The 10,073-nt window shown below is 53.5% G+C and overlaps 1 protein-coding gene across 1 annotated transcript in view; it reads right to left on the minus strand.

The window, feature by feature from the left end:
• slc49a3 (solute carrier family 49 member 3) overlaps nucleotides 1-10,073 on the minus strand; it is a gene marked incomplete at its 5' end in the record, with an annotated part of 97,714 nt that overhangs the window by 87,290 nt on the left and 351 nt on the right. The window lies entirely within an intron of this gene.

Raw genomic sequence — 10,073 nt, forward strand, 5'->3', positions numbered from 1 at the left:
TACATTCAGCTCCAATGTTTAGCAAATTCCCATCCATGGCAAAAGCTCAGAGCAGAACACGTATTGTCACTGCATGGAGATACATGACTTATTTCACTTCAGTTTCCAGAACGGTTCCAAAATTTCTTTTAAAAAGCCAATCTCCATACCCAAGGTCATGCAGTCATTTAGTGAAACTAACAGTCAACTAGAATTCTTTTTGCATTGCCATTTTGAAGTTAACATTACAATGACACTAGTTTGTCACCAAATTAACACACAATTTACTAATGCACATTTATTTTTACAATTATCGTTGTCGAAAAATTTTATGCAACTCAAAAGCTTTATGAAATGAACAACAGATTTGGCACAGAAAACCCCTGACACACCCAACGACATAACATGACATGGGCACAAGTCAACAACTGACATCTGCTACAGCAAACAGAACAGAACTGCTCCAGCCTAAAATTCCTTCACTCAGTACTTGTAAAGGAGAGAGTAAACAAATGACTTTTGTAGTCACGCTGCGATGAGTCATCTAAATAAGCGGCAGCTTACAGAAACAACACAATAGGCACTCTGCTGAAAGTATTTCACATTAATCAATCTCTCTACCTATCAGTAATCCATCCTGTTGAGGATGATTCTTCCATGTGGAAGTGAGATGTCAGTGTTAACTATGGGTTTATGATTCTTATCCTAGCCTTGCAGGCTCTCCCTGTGAGAACATTTGTTGTCCGTGGCTGGTAGAGAGGATGAAGGCTGGTGAGCAGCTGTCCTCTCTTGTCATCCTTTCTCAGCGGCTGCTTTTGTTGATTAGATGGGTTGCCATTTAGGTCACAATTGGGGCATCAGTTTCCCACATGTTGCTGTTAATGGGGAAGTCCTTCATGGAGGCTTCAAGATTGTCTTTGAACCTTTCCTTTGGCCCTCATGAGAGAACAAGCTCCCCGGTTAGCTCCAAGTACAGCACCTGTTTGGGTAATCTCAAGTGAGGCGTTTTGGCAACATGTCCCATCCATCCCAGCTAATGTGAGATTATAATGCTAACTATTGTTAGTGCACATCTTAGAGGACATTCTCATTTGTTCTGCTACCTGATTTGCAAGATTCTAAGACTGCACTGACGTTGTTGTTCCAGGGCCTCGATGAGGTGTATATAAGTAATTCAAGCTTCAGAACCGTAGAGAAGCATGGGGAGAACCACTCTCCAATAGACTTGAGTTTAGTATTAGGTCTGAAATCATGATCCGTAAAACTAGAGTACATAATTTGCCATAGGTTGAACAAACACAGATTCAGTGTCAGGATGGCTTTGGTCAGGGCAAGTCCTATGCTCTTGTAGACTTCTGTGAATACATCAGCTATCTGTTGTAGTTTTTCACAGTGTGCACTAACTTGTGCATCATCAGCATACTGTTGTGTGACAGATTGGTCACTGCCTTGGCTTTGGCCTTCAGTCAGATTAAAATAGTAATTTGGCTAGGACTTGGTATATAGTCGAGAGTTATGCTATGCCCTTAAAGTTTGATTTGCTTAATTTCTTGAATATTTTGATCTTCATGGCATCTGAGGTCATTTGGAATTTCTTCATTTCACGACAGCTTCACAAATAGGGACATATCTCAGATGAATCTCTCTCCTGCACAATTTGGTACTTTCACAGGGATAGGCAGGATCAAAAGCTTTGTTTTTCGTCTTCTTGACAGCAGTTATCACTTCATTGATCACTAATTCTGACTGTTGTAGGGGTTCTCGAGCAGATGTATGTACACCATTAGCAATGGTAGCCATGAGCTCCAACATCTAGACATTGACATTCTAGCCCTTAGCGACACCCGCAAAACAGAAGAGGAAGAAATCAATGAACTTGGAAGTGGCTAGACTTTCTTCTAGAGGGGGAAATCACAAAAAAAAACACAGAATTCATGGAACACAACAGCAAGATACTTTCAGATGCCAGTCTCCAATCAATTCAATTCAGTTTTGTGATTAAAAACAAACTCGGTACAGACTCCATGAACACCCCGAGATCAAATGAACATCTTATGACACTCAATCTTGCGCTCAAAGGCAATCAATCTGCCATCCTCAGTATTTACGATGCACCTTGAATCCAAAAGAGCAAGTGAAAGAAACCTTCTATTCCAACCTTCGGCTGATGAATTAGTACTCCTCCAAGTTGAACAACACTTGGAGGAAGCATTAAGGGTGCCAAGGGTGCAAAACATTCAATGTCCACCAAGAACGGCTCGGCAGCAGCACTACTGATCGAGCTGGTCGGGTCCTAAAGGATATAACTGCTAGGCTACGTCTGCAGCAGGTGGTAAAGGAACCAAGAGGAAAAACATACTTGACCTCATCCTTACCAATCTGCTGGCTGCAGATGCATCTGTTCATGACAGTTTCGGTAAAAGTGACCACCGCACAGTCCTTGTAGAGACGAAGTCCTGCCTTCACATTAATAACCTGTTGCGTGGCACTATCACTGTGCTAAATGGGAGACCTCAAACCAATCTAGCAACTCAAGAGGCGCTGTGGGCCATCAACAATAGCGGAACCGTACTCCAGCACAATCTGCAACCTCATGGCCAGGCATATCCCCCATTCAACCATTACCATCAAGCCAGGGGATCAATGGAGAGTGCAGAAGGGCATGCCAAGAGCAGCACCAGGCATACCTAAAAATGAGGAGTCAACCTGGTGACACTACCAACAGGATTACTTGCATGCCAAACAGCATTAACAGCAAGTGATAGACAGAGCTAAACTCTGCAGTCCTTCCACATCCAGTCGTGAATGGTGGTGGACAATTAAACAATTAGAGGAGGAGGTTGCACAAATATCCCCATCCTCAATGATGGAGGAGCCCAGCACATCAGTGCAGAAGATAAGGCTGAAGCATTCACAGCAATCTTCAGCTAGAAGTGCTGAGTCAATGATCCATCTCGGCCTCCTCCAGTGGTCCCCAGCATTTCAGATGCCAGTCTCCAATCAATTCGATTCACTCCATGTGATAACAAGAAACGGTTGGAGGCACTGGATACTGCAAACGCAATGGGCCCGATAGCATTCCGGCAATAGTACTGAAGACTTGTGCTCCAAAACTTGCCACTCCCCTAGACAAGCTCTTCCAGTACAGTTACAACACTGACATAGAATCATAGAAACCCTACAGTGCAGAAGGAGGCCATTCGGCCCACCGAGTCTGCACCGACCACAATCCCACCCAGGCCCTACCCCCATATCCCTACATATTTACCCGCTAATCCCTCTAACCTACGCATCTTAGGACTCTAAGGGGCAATTTTTAGCATGGCCAATCAACCTAACCCGCACATCTTTGGACAGTGGGAGGAAACCGGAGCACCTGGAGGAAACCCACGCAGACACGAGCAGAATGTGCAAACTCCACACAGACAGTGACCCAAGCCGGGAATCGAACCCAGGTCCCTGGAGCTGTGAAGCAGCAGTGCTAACCAGTGCTACCGTGCCGCCCTCAACATCTACCCAACAATGTGGAAAATTGCCCATGTCCTGTACACAAAAAGCAGGACAAATCCAACCCAGCCAATTACCGCCCAGTCTACTCTCGATCATCAGTAAAGTGATGGAAGGGGTCATCAACAGTGCTATCAAGCAGCACCTGCTTAGCAATAACCTGCTCAGTGATGCCCAGTTTGGGTTTCGCCAGGGTCACTCAGCTCCCAAACCCATTACAGCCTTGGTTCAAACATGGATGAAAGAGCTGAATTCCAGAGGTGAGGTGAGAATGACAGCCCTTGACATCAAGGCCACATTCAACCGAGTGTGGCATCAAGGAGCCTTAGTGAAACTGGAATCAATGACTATCAGGGGGAAAACACTCCGTTGGTTGGAGTCATACCTGGCACATAGGAAGCTGGCTGTGGTTGTGGAGGGTCAGTCATCTCAGCTCCAGGACGTCTCTGCAGGAGTCTCTCAGGGTTGTGTCCTAGGCCCATCCATCTTCAGCTGCTTCATCAATGACCTTCCCTCATCATAAGGTCAGAAGTGGGGATGTTTGCCAATAATTGCACAATGTTCAGCACCATTCGAGACTCCTCAGGTACTGAAGCAGTCCATGTTCAAATGCAACAAGATCTGGACAATATCCAGGCTTGGGCTGACAAGTGACAAGTAACATTCGCACCACACAAATGTCAGGTAATGACCATCACCAATAAGAGACAATCTAACCACCGCCCCATGACATTCAATGGTGTAACCATCACTGAATCCCCCAGTGTCAACATCCTTGGGGTTACCATTGTCCAGAAACTCAACTGGACTCAACACACAAACACAGTGGCTACAAGAGCAGGTCAGAGGCTAGGAATCCTGCAGTGAGTAATACACCTCCTGACTCCCCAAAGCCTATCCACCATCTACAAGACACAAGTCAGGAATGTGATGGAATACTCCCCACTTGCCTGGATGGGTGCAGCTCCAACAACACTCAAGAAGCTTGACATCCAGGACAAAGCAGTCTGCTTGATTGGCACTACATCTCCAAACATCCACTCCCTCCACGGCTGACGCTCAGTAGCAGCAGTGTGTACTATCTACAAGATGCACTGCAGCAATTCACCAAAGATCCTTAGACCTTCCAAACCCACGGCCACTTCCATTAGAAGGACAAGGGCAGCAGATACATGAGAACACCACCACCTGGAGGTTCCCCTCCACGCCACTCACCATCCTGACTTGGAAATATATCGCCGTTCGTTCACAGTCGCTGGGTCAAAATCCTGGAATTTCCTCCCTAATGGCATTGTGGGTCAACCCACAGAACATGGACTGCAACGATTCAAGGCAGCAGCTCACCGCCACCTTCTCGAGGGTAACGAGGGATGGGCAACAAATGCTGGCCAGCCAGCGACGCCGTGTCCCACGAATAAAAAAAGACAATCCTGGCAGTTGCATCATTACAGTCAAGATTGGACAGCACGGTGGCACAGTGGTTAGCACTGCTGCCTCACAGCTCCAGGGATCTGGGTTCGATTCCCAGCTTGGGTCACTGTGTGGAGTTTGCACATTCTCCCCGTGTCTGTGTGGGTTTCATCCGGGTGCTCCCGTTTTCTCCCACAGTCCAGGTTAGATGGATTGGCCATGCTAAATTGCCCCTAAGTGTCAAGGGAACTAGCTAGGATAAATCCATGGGGTTATGGAGATAGGGCCTGGGTGAGATTGTGCTCGGTGCACTTGATGGGCTGAATGGCCTCCTTCTGCATTGTCGGATTCTATGATTATATTTCTCAGTGATTTCAATGCTCAAGCAGGAGAAAATCATGGAGTTGGAAATTCCAATACTAACTGTGCGGCCCCTCTACCCCAGTGTGCCCCCCAGCACCCTCCCCAGCCTGCCTTTCCTCTCTACGTGCACCAAACATAATCTGGTCACCAACAGCCTTTATGCTCAGAAAATGTGATGCAAACATTGTCAGCATCCAAGATCAAAACACTGGCACTTGATAGACTATGACGGCCAGCGCCTGAACTTATCTGCACATTACATGTCTATGGTTACAGCTGACAAATATTGGAGAGATCACCAGCTCACTTGTTCGATATTAGCATTTGAAGCAACCACCAGAAAAAAATAGCAGCCACAAAAGGTAGGTGGTCTCTGGCCTTTCAAATATCAGGTTCAAGGAATTTCAGGAATAAATCAATTGGTAACTCTCGGAATGGATAGGTCACATCAAACAACGAAGATAACTGGTAATCATTGAAATCCATCAGCACTTACAAATACCAAGAAATCCTCAGACATACCACTTAAAGGTAACGACTGGTTTGATGAGAGCGATAAAGAAATATGCAAGCTCTGATTGTAAACAGATAGCACCCAAACTTAGCACCAGAATCCAAATTCCACAGCAAAGAAACTTGCACAGATAGGAGACAGACAAAGTGAAGTTCACAGAAGAACCCATGATGTGAAGAACAAATGGTGCTTAGAGAAGGCTGAGGAAATTCAATTTCTCATTGACATGCATGAGACACACATTTTTCAAGGCAACCAAAGAGATCAAATGATCCACAACACTCAGACCAATACAAGAAAGGGCAAGTCACAAATACATATGCAGCATCAATAACTTATGTTTAAATGCTCAGAATAAACATCACCCAACATTATAAAGAGCAACCATTAAGAAACAATTTTATCTGTTCCACTCAACTCTTTAAATCCATGAATTAGACCACAGCTCACACACATTCACGCTCCCTAAGAAACACAGAAACCCTACAGTACAGAAAGAGGCCATTCGGCCCATCGAGTCTGCACCGACCACAATCCCAACCCAGGCCCAACCCCCATATCCCTACATATTTTACCCGCAAATCCCTCGAATCTACGCATCCCAGGACACTAAGGGTCAATTTTTGTTTAGCACGGTCAATCAACCTAACCCGCACATCTTTGGACTGTGGGAGGAAACCGGAGCACCCGGAGGAAACCTACGCAGACACGAGGAGAATGTGCAAACTCCACACAGACAGTGACCCAAGCCGGGAATCGAACCCAGGTCCCTGGAGCTGTGAAGCAGCAGTGCTAACCACTGTGCTACCGTGCCGCCCTCACCACCACACCCTCTGCACTCTACCCACCCTCCTCTCCTCCAACCCCTAATCTCCCCTTCACTTAACCCCTCCACCATCTGCCTCTCCCTACCCTCCCCACTCTATTCTTCCTCTGGCCTCCATTCCCACCTCCACCACCAGCACCCTCCCAGCACCCAAACTAGCCCTCAGCCCCATCCTCTACCCCTCCTCTTCCCAATCTTACACCCTACCTCCTCAACAATCCCCCACCTTCATCCACACCCAACCCCTCATACATGTCCTCCAACCCCTCACCCACCAGCCCAACCACACGCCCCTAACCTCTTCTGCCTGCATGCTCCCCACCTCCCCCCCCCTCCACTCACCCTCTCCCGCCGCCCCTCCCCCCCCCCTTCTCGGATTCACCACGAAACGCAGATCCGGATTCACCACAAAACCTGGATTAATCCCAAAACCCCTACTCTCTCGCACCCCCCCTACTCTCTCGCACCCCCCCTACCCTCTCGCACCCCCCCTACCCTCTCACACACACACCCCCCTCTCACACACACACCCCCCTCTCACACACACACCCCCCTCTCACACACACACCCCCCTCTCACACACACACCCCCCTCTCACACACACACCCCCCTCTCACACACACACCCTCCTCTCACACACACACCCTCCTCTCACACACACACCCTCCTCTCACACACACACCCTCCTCTCACACACACACCCTCCTCTCACACACACACCCTCCTCTCACACACACACCCTCCTCTCACACACACACCCTCCTCTCACACACACACCCTCCTCTCACACACACACCCTCCTCTCACACACACACCCTCCTCTCACACACACACCCTCCTCTCACACACACACCCTCCTCTCACACACACACCCCTCCTCTCACACACACCCCCCTCCTCTCACACACACCCCCCTCCTCTCACACACACCCCCTCCTCTCACACACACCCCCTCCTCTCACACACACCCCCTCCTCTCACACACACCCCCTCCTCTCACACACACCCCCTCCCCCTCCTCTCTCACACACACACCCTCCCCCTCCTCTCTCACACACATCCCCTCCCCCTCCTCTCTCACACCCCCCCTCCCCCTCCTCTCTCACACCCCCCCTCCTCTCACACCCCCCCCTCCTCTCTCACACACCCCCTCCCCCTCCTCTCTCTCACCCCCCTCACAACCCCACCTCCTCTCTCAACCCTCCCCCTCCTCTCTCACACCCCACCCTCCCCCTCCTCTCTCACACCCCCCCTCCCCTCCTCTCTCACACCCCCCCTCCCCCTCCTCTCTCACACCCCCCCTCCCCCTCCTCTCTCACACACCCCCCCTCCCCCTCCTCTCTCACACACACCCACCTCCCCCTCCTCTCTCACACACACCCCCCTCCCCCTCCTCTCTCACACACCCCCCCCTCCTCTCTCACACCCCCCCTCCCCCTCCTCTCTCACACCCCCCCCCCCCTCCTCTCTCACACACCCCCCTCCCCCTCCTCTCTCACACACCCCACCCTCCCCCTCCTCTCTCACACACCCCCCTCCCTCTCCTCTCTCACACACACCCCCCTCCCCCTCCTCTCTCACACACCCCCACTCCCCCTCCTCTCTCACACACCCCCCCTCCCCCTCCTCTCTCACACACCCCCCCCTCCCCTCTCACACACCCCCCCGCCCCCTCCTCTCCCACACAACCCCCCTCTCTCACACACCCCCCCTCTCTCACACACGCCCCCCTCCTCTCACACCCCCCCTCCCCCACCTCTCTCACACACCCCCCCTTCTCTCACACACCTCCCCCTCCCTCACACACCTCCCCTCCCTCACACACCTCCCCCTCCCTCACACACCTCCCCCTCCCTCACACACCTCCCCCTCCCTCACACACCCCCCCTCCCCCTCCCCTCTCACACACCCCCCCTCCCCTCCTCTCTCACACACCCCCCCTCCCCTCCTCTCTCACACCCCCCCCCTCCCCCTCCTCTCTCACACCACCCCCCTCTCTCACACCCCCCCTCCCCTCCTCTCTCACACACCCCCCCCTCCTCTCTCACACCCCCCCTCCCTCTCACACCCCCCCCTCCCCCTCCTCTCACACCCCCCCTCCCCCTCCTCTCACACCCCCCCTCCCTCTCCTCTCTCACACCGCCCCTCCCCCTCCTCTCTCACACACCCCCCCCCACCCCCTCCCCTCTCACACCCCCCCCACCCCCTCCCCTCTCACACACCCCCCCCCACCCCCTCCCCTCTCACACACCCCCCCACCCCCTCCCCTCTCACACACCCCCCCCACCCCCTCCCCTCTCACACACCCCCCCCACCCCCTCCCCTCTCACACACCCCCCCCTCCCCCTCCTCTCTCACACACCCCCCCCTCTCTCACACCCCCCCCTCCCCCTCCTCTCTCACACACCCCCCCTCCTCTCTCACACCCCCCCCTCCCCCTACTCTCTCACACCCCCCCTCCTCCCCTCCTCTCTCACACCACCCCCCTCCCCTCCCCCCCCTCCTCTCTCACACCCCCCTCCCCCTGCTCTCACACCCCCCCCTCCTCCTCTCTCACACCACCCCTCCCCTCCTCTCACACCCCCCTCCCCCCCCTCCCCTCCTCTCTCACTCACCCCCCCCTCCTCTCACACACCCCCCCCTCCTCTCACCACACACCCCCCTCCTCTCACATCCACACACCCCCCCTCCTCTCTCACATCCACCCCTCCTCTCTCACACCCCCCCTCCTCTCTCACACACCCCCCCCCCCTCCTCTCTCACACACACTCCCCCTCCCCCTCCTCTCTCACACACCCCCCCCTCCTCTCTCACACACACCCCCCTCCCCCTCCTCTCTCACACCCCCCCCCCTCCTCTCTCACACACCCCCCCCTCCCTCTCACACACCCCCCCTCCCCCTCCTCTCTCACACCCCCCTCCCCCTCCTCTCTCACACCCCCCCTCCCCCTCCTCTCTCACACCCCCCCCTCCCCCTCCTCTCTCACACCCCCCCTCCCCCTCCTCTCTCACACCCCCCCTCCCCCTCCTCTCACACCCCCCCCTCCCCCTCCCCTCACACCCCCCTCCCCCTCCTCTCTCACACCCCCCCTCCCCTCCTCTCTCACACCCCCCCTCCCCCTCCTCTCTCACACCCCCCCTCCCCCTCCTCTCTCACACCCCCCCTCCCCCTCCTCTCTCACACCCCCCCTCCCCCTCCTCTCTCACACCCCCCCCTCCCCCTCCTCTCTCACACCCCCCCTCCCCCTCCTCTCTCACACCCCCCCTCCCCCTCCTCTCTCACACCCCCCTCCCCACCTCTCTCACACCCCCCCTCCCCTCCTCTCTCACACCCCCCCCTCCCCCTCCTCTCACCCCCCCCTCCCCCTCCTCTCTCACACCCCCCCTCCCCCTCCTCTCTCACACCCCCCCCCTCCCCCTCCTCTCTCCACACCCCCCCCCCCTCTTCTCTCACACCCCCCCTCCCCCTCCTCT

The sequence above is a fragment of the Mustelus asterias genome, chromosome 1, assembly GCF_964213995.1.
Source record: "Mustelus asterias chromosome 1, sMusAst1.hap1.1, whole genome shotgun sequence".
In the NCBI taxonomy this organism is placed as follows: domain Eukaryota; kingdom Metazoa; phylum Chordata; class Chondrichthyes; order Carcharhiniformes; family Triakidae; genus Mustelus; species Mustelus asterias.